The sequence below is a fragment of the Panthera tigris genome, chromosome D4 (assembly GCF_018350195.1).
Source record: "Panthera tigris isolate Pti1 chromosome D4, P.tigris_Pti1_mat1.1, whole genome shotgun sequence".
NCBI classification, from domain to species: domain Eukaryota; kingdom Metazoa; phylum Chordata; class Mammalia; order Carnivora; family Felidae; genus Panthera; species Panthera tigris.
The window spans coordinates 14,556,520-14,573,296 of NC_056672.1; positions in this window are offsets into that span (position 1 = coordinate 14,556,520).

Consider the following 16,777-nt stretch of genomic DNA (forward strand, 5'->3'; position numbering starts at 1 on the left):
TCCCCTTTTACTTTAGGTTACAATTATATTTCCCATCATAATGTGAACCACCCTTATATATCTTGTACATCACTCATCTCACTCAGAATCGTGACCTTCATAGAAACTCTGATTCGATAGTGTCTTCCTGTCTATGGCCATACCACCCTGCACGTGCCCGATCTCGTCAGATAGTGTCTTCCTGCCTAACAGGCAACTCCTTCCAGATCTGTTTGGCTTCATCTTCTCTCTCCAACTCCTAAATGTAGCATTCTATAAGTCCGCTTCTTGAGCACTCTTTGTTTCTCTATTGAACATACTCTCAGAGTGATTTCGCTCACTTTCATAGATTTAAATGATATTTGTACTCATTCCTTGGCTTACAAATGCTTGATTTATGAAATTTTTATTTATAAAGACTTTTATATCTATTTTAAAATTTTGTATGTAAACGCTTCTCAGTTTAACCCAGGATACTTTTGTTTTCAAGCTAAAGGTACGCTGTGTCATTGGAAGAGAAATTCATAGCTAGCCACTACTATTGCTGGGTCGTGAATAAATGGGACGACCTAGACATAGAGATGGGTTTATATTTATTCCTTGTGAATCATGTCTCCAAAGGGGCCAAGATACAGTTAGAACCTTGGAGTCCCCAAACAGGTGCTTCGGTTATTGGTATATGTCTGATTTAAGTTCTTTCCGTACAGTAATTTACAAAATAGTGACCAGCTCTAAATGTGAAACATACAAATACATAGAGAAAAATCTTACCTTTTATTGTAAAACTAAAAGTGATCAAATAAGTTGAAGCAGGATAGAGAAAAAAAAACAACACATGAGGTGGGGCACCTGGGTGACTCAGTGGGTTGAGAGTCTGACTTTAGCTCAGGTCATGATCTCATAGTTCATGGTTTCGAGCCCCGCGTCGGGATCTGTGCTGATAGCTCAGAGCCTGGAGCCTGCTTCAGATTCTGTGTCTCCCTCTCCTTTGCCCCTCCCCTGCTTGCACTCTGTCTCTCTTTCTCTCAAAAATGAATAAACATTAAAATTTTTTTTTACAAAAACCATGAGGCTTGGCCATTAACTGATTGAATAATATAAAATTGGAAAAAAATCAGAAATTGTTAGGTCTTAATAACACAGTATCGCTCAAATGTGTCTAAGGCTATGCCTAAATCTTTGGAGTATTTCCTGAAGCTTTTGATGCTGCATAGAATGTTGCTTTGAGCCTCCTAACTATATATGTCTTTGAAGACCTCTAGATGGCTATTGAAGAGGGAACCCAGAGGACAAAAGAATAGGAATAGAGTTCAGGGGACATCACAGAAGGTTTCAGAGATTGGAGAAGAGTTTAGTCTCAGAGTAGGATCTAGACTGCAACTGTAGACTACAAGTGGCTTAGCAATGGCACAGAGGACCTTCAGAAGAAATTCGGCCTCCATCATTATTATCGTCTTTGAAGGAGGTTGATCTCTTGAGGAAACAACTTCCCTAAAATCCAACGGTCTCTTGTACATTTCACCGAATGTAGAAGGATGGCCCAGATCAGTCTCCCCAGCTTTCCAAAAATCAGAGAATAGATTGCTTTGTTCGCCGCTGCCTGTGGACAACTGAAGATCACCCAGTGCAATGGTTGTGGTTGGAAGACGTGCTGATACTCCAGAGGCACTAGTGGCTTCTTTTCTAGTCCAGTTCCTTCCTTTCAAAAAGTCTTCTCTTCTCTCATCCTTTTCAAGCTAAGAGGTTAACAAGCATGTTCCTTTTAGAGCAGCCTTCAGAAGGAGAAGATGAAGTAAAGAATTTCTGTGGTAGGAGTTATATTCAACCAGATGACTTCTACAACCCCTGGCAATTATAAGACCCCATGATTTCTTTGAGTGTCTATTTGAATGAATAGATTTCTGTTCATTAAATGTTTTAAAATGTTTTATTCCTTTGTAATCACTTGACCTTATAGTTAAAGTAGAATTTTTAAGGAGGGTAAAAAGCCAGGAATTCATAATAAATTCATTTAAAAAAAGAAAGAAAACTGGGGGGCCTGGGGGGCTCAGTTGTTGGAGCATCACTGACTTCGGCTCAGGTCCTGATCTTGCAGTTTGTGAGTTCGAGCCCCACATTGGGCTGTCTGCTGTCAACATCTCCCTCTTTCTCTGCCCTTCCCCTATCATTCCACTTCAGATCCTCTATCCCCCTCTTTCTCTGCCCTTCCCCCGCTCATGCTCTCTTTCTGTCTCTCAAAAATAAATAAACATTAAAAAAAAATAAAAAAATGCAAACCAATACAGCAATGTAACTGCATATTGATTAAAGGAGCTATACAAGTTGCAGGCAAATAATATTTAGTATTTGTTCTGTGCTTACTTTCTGTTTTTATATACCTTATGTTTAATCCTTGCGATAATCCTTTGAAGTAGTGATGATTATGCTCTTGGACAGAGACAGAGCTGTGGAACAAGGAGGTAAGTAATAGGTCTAAAATCATGTTTCATTGAAGTGACATCAAACCCAACTCAGTCTGATTCCAAAACTTGAGTTCTTTCTAATGCAGCAAATGCCTTTCTTAAACCAGTCATTGTTACTTGGAATGAAACCTGGACGCTCCTCTTCAGCTCTGCACCCAGCATAGAATCCTCTAGACAGTATATTCGGCATTCAGGTTCTGTGCTAATACCACGAATAGAAAAGTATATAATATATATACATATATATATACACATACATATATATACATATATATGTATGTGTATATATATATTCACAAGGTGATGCATTCCAACCTCCTTAGAATCATGATACAAGATTTAATCCAGATTATTACCATCATCTAGTTTGCAAAGACTTCAGAAAAATGTAACTTTAGTGTTCTATTTAAACATATTCCATGACTATTGAGATGACATGGTTAAAGACCAAATGGTTCAAAACAGCTAACAACTTTTATTTTTGAAGAACTTATTGACAAACCACGCTCAATAGAATGGCTATTTCTTCAATTTGTAGTCAGGTGCAATTCTGTGGACTCTTTACTATGGTCAACTCTCATTATCAGTTAGTGAATTATGTGCCGAACACCTCATCCACAGTAACCTGGATATTTTGTCACTTAGAGCAAATTTGTTTTTCTGTTTTGGAGGGATGTTGGGGATAAAGGCAAAGGAGGAGGGACAAAACAATGACCAAAGAATTTTGGGATGGAGTTCTTTCCTACACCTGTTTCATTATGCTATTTCTAAAAATTGTTAAGTATTGGAGTGCCTGGGTGGCTCAGTTGCTTAAGCGTCTGACTTCAGCCCAGGTCATGATCTCATGGCTTGTGAGTTCGAGCCCTGTGTTGGGCTCTGGGCTGACAGTTCAGAACCTGGAGCCTGCTTCAGATTCTGTGTGTGTCTCTTTCTCTGCCCCTCCATTGCTCATGCTCTCTCTGAAAAATAAACATTAAAAAATTTATATAAAACTTGCTAAATATTAATAATATATGGATATGTTCTCTTTGTATACGTTTCAAGCAACATAGGATTTTAATATAAAAGTGAGTGTACTATTCAAGCCACCCCCAAACTATTCTCCTCTTCTCAAAGATACTTCTTAGCAATGTATGTGTCTACCCCTTAAAACCTTGTTTTATGCATTCATGTATTTATACATGAATATAGAGAGACATATTTGTGATTTGTTTGTTTATATACACGGAATTATGCTATATATATAGTTCTGCAACAGTATGCCTTGGGGATCTTTTCATGTCAGTGCATAAAAACCTATCTTATTCATTTTAACAAATCGCTGAGTATGAGCGTAGCACAAGTATGTTAATCATTATCTTACTGGTGGATATTCATGTTGTTTGTATTTCTTAACTATGATAAATAATGTTGATAAGAACAGTAACTTATTTGCATTTTGAAAATATTTTTTTGGTATGAACTTTGACTATGCTCAAATGTCAGTTTTTGTGGACAGAATTAATTTTTATGAAAGTCAATAAATCTCATTGAGTTAACTGATGATCAGGTGACCTTTCTTTCTCTTTCTCTCTTCCTTCCTTCCTCCCTCCTCCCTCCCTCTTTTCTTCCTCTTTCTTCCTTCCTTCCTTCCTTCCTTCCTTCCTTCCTTCCTTCCTAACTTCGGGAAAGATAATATGTGCAAGATGTTCAAGGTTCACTTAGGAGAGCAACCATGATGTGAAGTTCTGCATCATTTTCTCTCATCATAAGCTAATGATCATCATGACAATAGGGAACATTTGTTAGGCACTCGTTAAGTGCTAGGCTTTGTTGTAGGCACCTTACACACTTTAAGATTAACTTCACTGATTCTCATAGAAGAAAGAAGTAGACACAATTGTTATGCCCATTTGGCTAATGTGGAAATTGTCAGAGGTTATCCTGGTACGAGACCAATGAAAGGACGTCCATATGGTGTACCCCAAGGGCCTGGCCACGGAGGTCTTACACCTAGTGGTTAAAGGGAGCAGTGAAGCTTCATCAAGGCTCCCAATGCAGAGCTGCTCCATACTTCTTGGGGATCTGAGTTAGGGTGATCCCCTCCACTGCTTTGCCTGAGACTTTCTTAGCTTTAGCACAAAAAGATCTGTGCCCCAGGCAAATGCCTTAGTCCTGGGCAAGCCTAGACGGTTTAGTCACCCTAGTCTGAGGAGCGTTTGTTTTAAGGAAAGGTTGGGGAGAATATACCCGGAGCAGGTGGGCAATGGCCCTGTCTCATGGTCATCAGGGAGTTTGGCAGGACCTTCACTGTACACTACTGGCAGTGCATATCTTCTCATGAACCCTGCTGTATAAAGGGTAAAGTCAGGTTGCTAACTCCCTCTCTCTCTCCAGAGGGGATCCCCCACCCCCGTGACAGAAGAAAGGATGACAAAAAGAAAAGGTCCACCACCTGGGTTGCATTTGCATTCTAACATATCAGAGCACAGAGGATGCTGAAGAGGGACCAAACCACACAAACTCCCCAACAGCAAAAGTTCCTATTCTTTTTGACTTTTAATATTGGGCAATTTAAATGCAATATCCTGTCTCTACCCATAACAGGCCTGCAAAATATCTTATTCTTCCTGGTTTCAACTGCAGTCAACAGTGCTAGCTACTGTGTTATCTATGTCGTAAAGGTTTAAGGCTTTGCGTGTGTGTGTGTGTGTGTGTGTGTGTGTGTGTGTGATCTGGAATTAACCTCGTGATAACAAAGATGAAATGTGCCTTTAGGAAAAAATGTTAAAAGCAAAGATTGCATTTTTTTTTCTTGAACAGTCTGACGATCTTGATATATTTAGAGTTGCAAACAGAATGACTTTTTTTGTTGTTGTTAACTCAGTCACAAATTGCAAAGGAGATTAGAAAACCAAGAATCAGTCATGTTTCTTGGTAGATGGTGGGTGCCAAGAGAGCAAATGATAAGACTATGCCCATCCTCACAGGTCATGATCTCACGGTTCATGAGTTCAAGCCCCGTGTCAGGCTCTGTGTTGACAGTTCAGAGCCTGGAGCCTGCTTCAGAGTCTGTGTCTCTCTCTCTCTCTGCCCCTCCTCTGCTCACACTATGTCTGTCTGTCTCTCTCTTTCTCTGTCTCAAAAATAAATAAACCTTAAATCTTTTCAAAATATTAAAAAAAAAGAAAAGAAAATTGTTTCATCTAAGAAATTATGCCCAAAATGGCCCACTCCCAGAAATACAAATGAAAGAATCCACCAATTCTCACCTTGAGCTCTGGAATTGTACTTAACATAGCACTAATTGGCTGAGTGAGTGGCATTGTTGACCAAGACAGACGTGCCATGAAGCTTGGGGATACAGTGCGAGGCCATTTATTTTGTAACAATTTGCTCCTTTTCTGATTTAAAACAAAAAGTGATTTTTTAATGCATCCAGGAATCTAATCTATTAACAACATTTATCCTTCACCAGTCACCATTTGCCTTGGAACATGCCAAACTGTGTAATCTGAGTAATGAGAACATCAGAAGCAGACTTTGGGGACGCGGTGAGCGATGTGGCCCTGAAAACACCGGGGACACTTTGTCCCCGAGGCAGGGGTCACTAGGGAGGGAAACGATGCTCAGCGTAAAGACAGGATGTTCTGAACTCTTATCAAACAAAAACATTACAAAATTTGCCACCTCAGACTTACTGATGGAAGAACTAAGAAATTAAATATATCCTTTAATATGTTCCTTTTCCTAAACCAATGGACTTTCTGATTCTCTCCAACATATATTTATTGGACATTTGTCTCATCCCCAACTGACCCCTGGCCCCCGCAGAGCAAAGTGAAGGGTGAGCTGGCCTCGTCCCCGGAGGAATGGATGTCTCCGGACCTCGTCTTCTCCTGCTCTCCCTTTCGTTACCGTTCCTGCCACTCTGGCGTCCTTGCTCTTCCTCACGCGTGCTGAGCACTGGCTTCAACACCTTTCCAGTACCTTTCCATTTGCTGCTTCTTTCATTTGAACAGTTCTTGTCCCAGAAATACCCCTTTACTCCTCACAAGGGAGGGCTTCTGCCACCCAGCAGGTAAGGGATCATCCATGCATACACACATATGCCCTTTTACTATTTGCCTTGTCCTCATTTACTTTTCTTCCTATCCATTTTCTTAGCATATCAAAATCATACATATTTTCACCTGTGTATGTCTTTATTGAGTATCTTCTGTTCTCCAAGCTCCGTGAAGGCAGAAAATTAGTCTCTTTTGTTTACTGCTATACCCCTGGCACCTCAAACAGCATCTGGCATCTCATAGATACTCAGTGAATAATTGGGGACTGATGATTGAGTGAAGCAGTCATATAGGCTGCTGTATTATTCACACCCGGGAGCTCGGTCTAACTCAGTGTTCTTATGCTTTGATATCCCGAACGCCATGAATCAAATTCTAAGTTACTTCGGAAAGCTTCAAGGTCAGTAGTTTTATTCTGTGTCCAGCAAAAGACTGAGAGCCTGAGGGAGGGTAAATGATTCGGCCTCTGTTTCTCCCCCCACCTCTTTTCCTGTCTCCTTTTTCGGTTATAACGACTTTGCTTTTAGCAGTTTTAGATAGTGGGCTTCCACAAAAGATTTCTTGTAAAAGGCAAGATTTCCTAAGCTAAAAAAAACAGCAAACAAACAAAAAGAAAGAAAACCACTGTTTGAGGCAATTAGAGTGAGGGATGTTCATTCTCTCCCTCTTCACTTCTGTCTGTATTCCTTAGGAACTTGGAAGAAGGGTATTTGATCTTGGTGAGTCAGCCGGAGTCTTACAGAGGCTCAACTTACCCCAAGATAGAACCTGGAGGGGGCCATAAAAGAAAGGTGGAGTTTAAGGGGCATCTGGGTGGTTCAGTCAGTTAAGCTTCTTACTTTGGCTCAGGTCGTGATCTCATGGTTCTTAAGCTCGAGCCCCATATCAGGCTGTCTGCTGGCAGCATGGAGCCCACTTTGGACCCTCTATCTCCCTCTCTCCCTGCCCCTCCCTGTCTCATGTGTGCTTTCTCTTTCTCTTTCTGTCTCTCTCAAAACTAAATTAACATCAAAAAAAAAAAAAAAGAGGGGCACATGGGTGGCTCAGTCCATTAACCGTGTGACTCTTGGTTTCAGCTCAGCTTATGACTTGTGGTTTGTGAGTTCCAGCCCCATGTTGGAATTCTCTCTCTCTGTCCCTTCCTTGCTCATGTGTGTACGCTCTCTCTCTCTCTCTCTCAAAATTAATAAATAAACTTTTCTTTTAAAGGTGGAGTTTAATGTTTTAACTATTTTAGAAGATAACTTTTAAAGGTAGTGCCATGCTAGGAAATTTTTTCTGTTAATCACTTTATATTCCAGTGTTAGGGACATTAAATCAATTGCAAGTCTTTGTTAACATGTGTGAGATCTCTCCTGAAAAATCCTGATTTTGAGAGATCAAATTTGCATCATTCACAGGGAAGCTGTTAGAAAAACAACAGCACCTAAGACTTAAACAATTAAAAATTGTTTCGATTCTTACCAGTTGTCCACTGTTGACTGTTGAAATGAACAGCTGTGAGCTCTGTGTTCGGAGTTTTCACATGGCTTACATGTCCTGGGGTGGAGTCCTGCGGTTGTCATTTAAACAAACATATCTTTGTCATGTTGAGAGAGGCATCTAATTTCATTCAGTTGGAGTGATGTGATGGCGGGTTTGCGCTAGGCAATTGGGAGTATTTAGTGCAGTTCAGAACACTGTGGGGAGGAAGGTTCTCCCTGTCTTTGGCAAATAGCGTCACTGCCTGGCTGAAGGGCAATGAATGCATCAGCCACCCCAGGGGCAACACTGTGTGCCTAGCACTGTGGTCTCCGTACTCTGGGAGGAGGGATTTTAAAGAGGTATGAGCTCATCCCCACCGTCCTGTCCATGCTCCCTTCATGGCAGAGTCAAACTTGCTGGAAGAGAAGGCGGTTCATTCGTTTTTAATTACTTTGCTAAACACTGGCTCCTGACCTCCAACTCCGGCTCAGAAGAGCTTATTTTCTCCAGGGGCTGCTCTGCTTCCTCAAAAATCTCTCTTTCATGTACTTCATGCACCCCTTTACCATACCAATTTTCCTACAATAGAAGCAGATTTCGAGCACGTTGGGCTGTAGGTCTGGTTTCGAGCTTATTCTAACAAGTTGAACTAACACCTCTGCCTTAGAACTGTGGTGGGGATCCAATTTTATTATGTTAACCTATTTTATTATGTACTCCTCTCAATAATGAAAACCTTCAAAGACTACCTATTACCTACAGAATGAAGGCCACGGGCATCAGTCTGTGGTGAGAGGCCGTCTCCACTGTCTAAATAAAGGCCTTTCCCCCCTGTCTTCCATGTAGAACCTATTCTCCTATTCTTCCTAATTCCTAGAACAAAGCCTTACTTTTCATGTCTGTAACCTTCGTGAACACAGTTGCCTTTTCTAGGAATGCCCTTCCACTTACCTCAGGCAATTGAAACCCTGCTCATTTTTAAAGACTCAACTCAAGTACTGTTTGCTTTAGTTTGCATCAGGCTTATGTCACTGGTTATGGGCAATATCATATTGTGGATATATGGGTACCTGTCTGATCTCCCAACAGGAGCTTTCTGAATGAAAGGACCAGGTCTAACTGATGTTTTTTAATTCTTTAAAGTGCTTTGGGGGTGCCTGGGTGGCTCAGTCGGTTAACTTCTGACTCTTGATTTTGGCTCAGGTTATGATCTTATGGTTCATGGAATTGAGCCCTCTTGGCTCTGCGTTGGGCATGGGGCCTGCTTAAGATTCTGTCTCTCCTTCTCTCTCTGCCTCTCCCCAGCTTGTTCTCTCTCTCTCTCTAAAAAATAAAAAAAAAAAAGTGCTTTGACTACCATTGGCATTGAATGTATATTTGCCGAAGGCGAGGAAAAATGAATAAACTCAGAATTAGGAACATGTTTTATATTCCCTTTTTGAGATTCTATGATTATGTTTAGCTTTCTGGTGGAAGCCTTGGGAAATTCAGGTGATTGTGTGTGATTTTTTTTTTCCTCATCTGGAGAAAGATGGTCACAGAGATATAAACTTTTTTTTTTTCCTTCCTCTGATGGATTCACAAAACCTCTCCTGGAGAATGTAATCATGTGGAAGTTGTATTTTATTTTCTATTTACTTTGCAATCTAGAAAGTTCTCTCATGACTGTTATTTCTTTTCAGTCTCCTGACAGTGGTAGACACGTGTTTTCTCTCTGCTTATAGAAGAGAAACTTATGACTCAGAAAAGTTTAGTGACTCAGAAAATTTAGTAACTCAATCAAAGTTATGGGAACAGTAAAAGCAGAGCCAGGCATCAAACCCGGGTCTTATGATGCCAAAGCCAATGTTCTTTCTTCTAGACCATCGCTGCCATCTGGAACCTGGCAAGAGTTATACTTTATTTCTATTGTTTCTCTTCAGAAAAGAACAGCTTTGAAAATAATATTTTAAGAATGAAGTCACTTAAGTAATGTTTTTCTTTTCAGTATGTCATAACTTGATACCTTGCATGTGTGATATCAAAGGAAGGAGCGTCATAGGAGGCTCTCTGTCTATGATTCTCCTAAGATGCTCTTGTCCTGAATTATGTAATCGAGGCTCAGGAAATGCATTTACTGCTAGGTCTCATGCTACTGATGTAGTGACAGGAAACATACTGTGACAATAAAAGCCACCTGCCTTTAAAATACCTTTCAGATTTGGGGCACGTGGGTGGCTCAGTTTGTTAAGTGTCTAGCTCTTGACTTCAGCTCAGGTCATGATCCTGGAGTTGTGGGATTGAGCCCCCCATTGGGTTCCACACTAGCAGCACAGAGCCTGCTTGGGATTCTCTCTCTCTTCTCTCTCTGTAACCCCCCACTTATGTACACACTCTCTCTCAAAATAAATACATGAACAATAAAAAAATACCTTTCAGATTCATAAGGGTAGCTTCAAGTTCAAAATGTCAAGATGAGCACATTTTTTTCTTTCTTCAAAAATTTTTTTTAATGTTTATTTATATTTGAGAGAGAGAGAGAGAGAGAGAGAGAGAGAGACAAGGTGTGAGTGTGGAAAGAAGGACAGAGAGAGAGGGAGACACAGAATCTGAAGCAGGCTCCAGGCTCTGAGCTGTCGGCACAGAGTCTGATACAGGGCTTGAACTCGTGAACTGTGAGATATCATGACCTGAGCCAAAGTTGGATGCTTAACCACTGAACCATCCAGGCACCCCAAGCACATTTATTTCTTTCTCCTTCACAAGACTAACATAAAAGTACATTAGAAGAATAAAAAATATGTATAGCTCACAAATGGAGAGAATTCTAGGTGGCTATGAGCAGATGACAAGAGAGAAAACAGATGCTTTAAAAGAGGTTTATCAGTGGAGCAAAGAGCAGGAAACCACACTCTACACTATTGGAGAAGGGAACAATAAGGATAGATGTCACCACGTTGCCTTGAAAAACTTTGGACTCAGAACTGGAACATCAGTCCAATATGTTATGGGTAGCAGGTGTCCTAAAAAGACAAAGCAGTCATGGCAGAGGGAAAGACATTATTTAGGAAATAACATCTCCAGAGCTAAAGGGAGATTTTCAAATTCAAAGGGTGTAAGAACCAGGTCAGGTAAATAATGAAAGACCCATATTTATGCGTATCATGAAATGTCAGAACACCAAGATTTAGAGTGGGAATTTACACCCATGCACTTTTTACTTGAGGATGTACTCCAGTAAAAAAAGGGTGAAAACCAAGAAAAAGAAAGGTGTGGGACTGTGTAGTAAAGAATTTAACCTTGCCCCGCAAGAAGTCTGGCCTTGACCTTCACGTTCTGGGTGGGAAGCTGTGAGCTCCTGGAGTATCATACCTGTTTGGGGTGTCTTTGCCTGAGGAGTTTGGGCCAGCCAAATAGGAACAGTGTGATTCAACATGGGGGCTTTGGGTCACTGGAGACCGGAGACTAAAATTAGCCATGGGGACAATCAATCATGCCTAGGTAATGGGACCTCAATAAAAACTCTGAATACCAGCACTCTGCTGGGCTTCCCTGACTGGCAAAAGTCTGTGCTTATCATCACACATCAGTGTTGGAAGGGGCTTCTGGGTGGCCCAGTCAGTTGAGTGCCCAACTCTTGATTTCAGCTCAGGGCACAATCCCAGGGTCATGGGATTGAACCACATGTCGGGCTCCACACTGAGTGTGGACCTCTGCCCCTCGGCTCATGCACTCTCTCTATATATAAAATTTAAAAGGAAAAGAAAAGAAAAACAAATCAATGTTGGAAAAGTAACGTGTCCTGACTCTATGGGGAGCAGGGCAGTGGAGGCTCTGTGCTGGTACTACCCCAGACTCTGCTCTGGATACTTCTTCCCTTGGCTGACTAATCTGTATTCTTTCTGTGAGATAATTTTTTTTTAAGTTTATTTATTTTGAGAGAGAAAGAGTAGGGGAGGGGCAGAGAGAGAGAGAATCCCAAGCAGGCTCTGTGCTGTCAGCTAGGAGCCCAGTGTGGGGGGGCTTGAACTCACAAACCATGAGATCATGACCTGAACCAAAGCCAGATGCTTAACTGACTGAGCCACCCAGGTGCCCCACTGTGAAATAACTCTTAACCATGAGTATAAAACCTTTCAGTGAGTTCTGTGGGTTCTTCTAATGGATTACCAAACCTGAATATGGCTTGTAGAACCCCTCAATCTTGCAACTGAGGTCACAAGTGAAGGTGGTCTTATGTGGGCTGTCTTCCTTCTAACGTTGCATATATTCACTCTTTTCTCAGGGAAACACAAACAGAACTAGTTTAGGGGGCAATGAAACAGCATGCGAGGATGACAATTATGTAGGCCAAGGGAGGAAATTGATCTAATTTAGGACAGAGATAGGCAGGCCTTTGGCAAAATATTTTCAAGGAAAAGAACGAAATTTATTTCAGATAATAGCTGCTGTTAATAAGAAGTTGCAAGGTATTAGAATATGGTGGGAAAAACCTGTGAGTCTTATCTTAACAAGGTAAAAAAGAATAACCAGAAATTCTGGGTAGATCAAAACACTTTACCAAGATGTCATGTTCCAAATACAAAACAATTTAACACCTAATTATTTTTCAGCGATTGGTAAAATGTAAGAGAGAAGACTGTATTTAACCTCAGGGTTAGTACATTTTCCTTTGAGTGGCCCAGGGATTGTGACATCAGAAATGTAAGCAAGAATTGTAATTATTAGCACTTTCTGGCTCTGTGTGTGATGAATTATGTGATGAACAGTCCTACTAATGTAAAATTTGCTGATTGGTTGTCAGCTTTTAAAATAAACCTGTGCACAAAGCATGGAAGAGTTAATCACAATGAAGAACAGATACGAACACTCTCGCTTTGATGCTATTCAAGTAGAGCTCTAGGTGACAGATGTTGGGAGATGAGAGGTAGGCAGCAGAGGAGGAAGTAGGGGCAAGGGTACAAACACCCTTGTTTTATAAAGCGAGAAGTCCAGAGAAATTGAAAAGTGATGAAAAATTAAATAGTGATGATAAAAGGGACACAGCTGATGACAAAGGGACACAGCAGAACACCGGGGTAGAGAACACTCTACCTGGACAAATCCAATGACTCAACCCACTCACACTGTCAACAGAAGTATCAGTTCTAGGTAAATTGTAGATGCTTCAACTATGAAAGGCAAAACAATAAGGCTTTAGAAGATAATATAAGAGAATAAATTCATGATCTCAATATGAAGGAATGATTTGTAAACATATTGAACCTAAGGAAGCACAAATCTAAAGGTAAGGATTGATGAATTTGATCACAGTAAAATTATGTTTTAAATAATGTTAAATGTTAACATTTAACAGAATGTTAAAAATAATGAAAATAGTGAAAAGGCAAGTTGTAGATATGGAGCTCTTTGGAGTGCACAAAATCAACAAAGTGTCTATATCCAGGATATATGAAGAACTCCTATAACCCACTAAGAAAATTCAATTCAATAGAAAAATGGGCATATAGGCCCCACAGACACTTCGGAACAGGATATATCTAATTGGTCAAGAAACTAAGATAAGGTGCTCAATCTCACTGGTCCTCAGGGAAATGCAAATTAAAACCGCAAGGAGATGTTGCTGTCCATCCATCAGAATGGCTGCAATTAGCCATTCTGGAATTAAAAAGACAAAATAGCAAGGATTTCCAGGGATCATGAGCATCTGTCACTTTCATCTGACTGCTGGTGGTAATGGGCACCAGTTTGACCAATCTGGAAAGCAGTTTGCCTTTATTTACTCAAATCAAAGATTTCGTACCTCGTGACCTAGCAATTTCTCTTAGGTGCATATCCAACAGACATGTGTACTAATGTGTACCTGGAGACATGTATAAGACAGTTTATAACCTAAACTTTATTTATAAGCTGAAACATAGCAAACACCCAAATGTCCATAGGAGGATGGATTGATAAATTGGGGTAGAGGGACGCCTGGGTGGCTTAGTGGGTTAAGACTCCGACCTCGGCTCAGGTTATGATCTCGTGGTTTGTGAGTTCGAGCCCCGTGTTGCTGAAATGACTGAGCTTGGAGGCTGCTTCAGACTTTGTGTCTGCTTCTCTCTCTCTCTCTCTCAAAAATAAATAATAAACATCAAAAATTTTTAATAAATTAGAGTATAGTTATGCAATGGAATATTACATAGCTATGGATATGAGCTACAACCGAATGCGATAATATGAATGAATCTTATAAATATAATATTGAGCTAGAAAAGGCTGATAGAGAAGAATATATACTGCATGAGTCCATTTACATAAAATTCAAAACCAGGCAAAACTGTAATGTTGAGTGATGTGTTCTTGGATGGCAAAAAGTATAAAGAAAAGCAAGGAAAATGAATACCACACAAGTCAGGAGTTACATTTAAGGAAACACAGTGAGTTATGACTCAGAAAGGCATGTAGGGAGCTTCTGGGGGCTGGTGCTGCTCTGCTTGATCTGAGTAGTTAGTACAGGGATTTTTGCTCCAGATACATCTATGTTTTATGACCTTTTTGACATGTGACATATTTTACATGCCAACTCCTTCCCACCACCCCCCACAAAGATTTAAATAAAAAGGAATTTGTTGGTAAAAGGAAATTATTTCAATGATAAAGATAACAAGTAGAGAGACTAAAAATAGTGCTTTAGCAGCTAAAAACCGAGAGCTGTAAGGGAATCATGTAATGAGCTAAATTCTCTCCTGCAGTCACAGGAAATTAATAAGAAAATCTCCAAATGGTAAACAAACTGTAAAAGTATTGTTTTCTGTTTTATATTTTCCATTTTTAAATGATGTATTCTTAATTTCATAATCAATAAAAGCCATCATGTTGCATTTACAGTTTTGTATTTGAAAACATCTATATGTTTTCTATATGTTTTCAAATCAAGCACCCAGATTATAAACAAATAAATTGGTTGACTGAGTTAACTAAGGTTGAGGAATTTTAATTTTAAAATGAAGCTCTATTGCATTGCCTTATATATTTATGAAAGTTATTTGATGCATTCGATAAAATGTTGTCAAAAATCCTTTCTTTTCTCTGTATAACTTTTCACATAACTTTTGAGAATTTTGAAAATGATAGAAATAACAGGCGAAGGATTTTTTGTTTTACTAACAACTTCTTGCTTTTTGTATACTTGTTGAGGACCGTGACCACGAAGAGAGTATAGTTGCAAGTTGGCCTTTTACCTTTCCTTATTTCATTGCACTTTATTTAAAAAATTTTTTTTAATGTTTATTTATTTTTGAGACAGAGAGAGACAGAGCATGAATGGGGGAAGGTCAGAGAGAGAGGGAGACACAGAATCTGAAATAGGCTGCAGGCTCTGAGCTGTCAGCACAGAGCCCGACGCAGGGCTCGAACTCACGGACCAAGAGATCACGACCTGAGCCGAAGTCGGACGCCCAACCAACTGAGCCACCCAGGGGCCCCTTCATTGCACTTTAAAGGCATTATATTAGTAAATAGCAATGCTCATATCCAACCACCACTGTCATCACCAGCCAAAAAACCAACAAACAAAAGAAAATCTCTACCCCTCTAAAAAACCTAGCATTATGGAAGCTTCTAAGAACTAACCTAAGGAAACAATGTTCTCATCACCCACCATTTCAGGGATGTAGCACAGCTTTTAATATCAGACATTCTCATTAGTATTTTATCCCAAGACTTTTTATCAGCGAGGCAAGACACTTATAGATCATTGTAATAGCCAATTCAAGTGCATTCCGAGTTCACTGATAAACCACACGAGAGAAAAGTTGCTTTTCAAATACTGAAGGTATCTATTTTTTTTTTGAAATCTTTACTTGCATTTACTTCTTTTGGATTAGGTTACCTTGAAAAGAAGTACAGTTATTGTGGTGAGCATTTCATAATGTATATAATTTTGAATCACTATGTTGTGTGCCTGAGACTAATATAATACTATACATCAGCTATACTTCAATTAAAAATTTAAAAGAAAAGAGAAAAGAAGTATAGTTAGCCTGGAAAAGGTGTATAAAAAGGGTTTTCTTAAAAAAAACTTTTAAAAATTCATATAAAATACACAAATATTCTTCCAATATTAAAACAAAGGAAATTTAAAAATTGAGGTTCTATTCTATTAAATTAACCCTAAAAATATGATGGATTAAACTCCCAGACCCTTGGACAGGGTTACCAGAACATCTATGATGAAATCAGAAATTTTTATAAAGGGAAAAATAGTTCTTGTTCCAACCGGCAGCTCTCTTTGACTTTCTAGCTAACATAGAGAAGTAAATATGACTGATTGCTCTGAGGAATCTGTTGTCTCAAGGCAGCTAAGAAACACATCAATCCATTACTCTTGTACATTAAAAAAAATATACTGTATGTTTTAAACTTGCTTTTTGAGGAGGCATGTTGAGACATCTGGACTCTTGTGCCTTTAGATTTTGGAACTATTTTGGTTTCGTTTCAGTTGTAAACTATCCATCTGATCATATGTCTGAGTACTTTTGAGTGTTTACAGTAAAAATAATTGCCACCCATCGCACTCATTTATGACATGGATGGGAGCCACCCAACTGCCCACTCTCCGTTCTGGCGGGTCACCTTGTCTCTGCTTTTGTGCTGTGTTTCAGCTGGGTGAGCTCACGACTGTCCTTTTTCAAACTTCCAACGCACGTTTCCAAAGAATGGTCATCGCAGTCCATCTAGGCTAAAAGAATTGATTTAATTTCCTTTCTCTGAGAAGGCTGGATTTCAGGTATGGGAGTTAGAAGATAAGTAGTCATAGGCATAAAGGTCAACAAGTCTGTTTTTAAAACAGGGCTGACAACC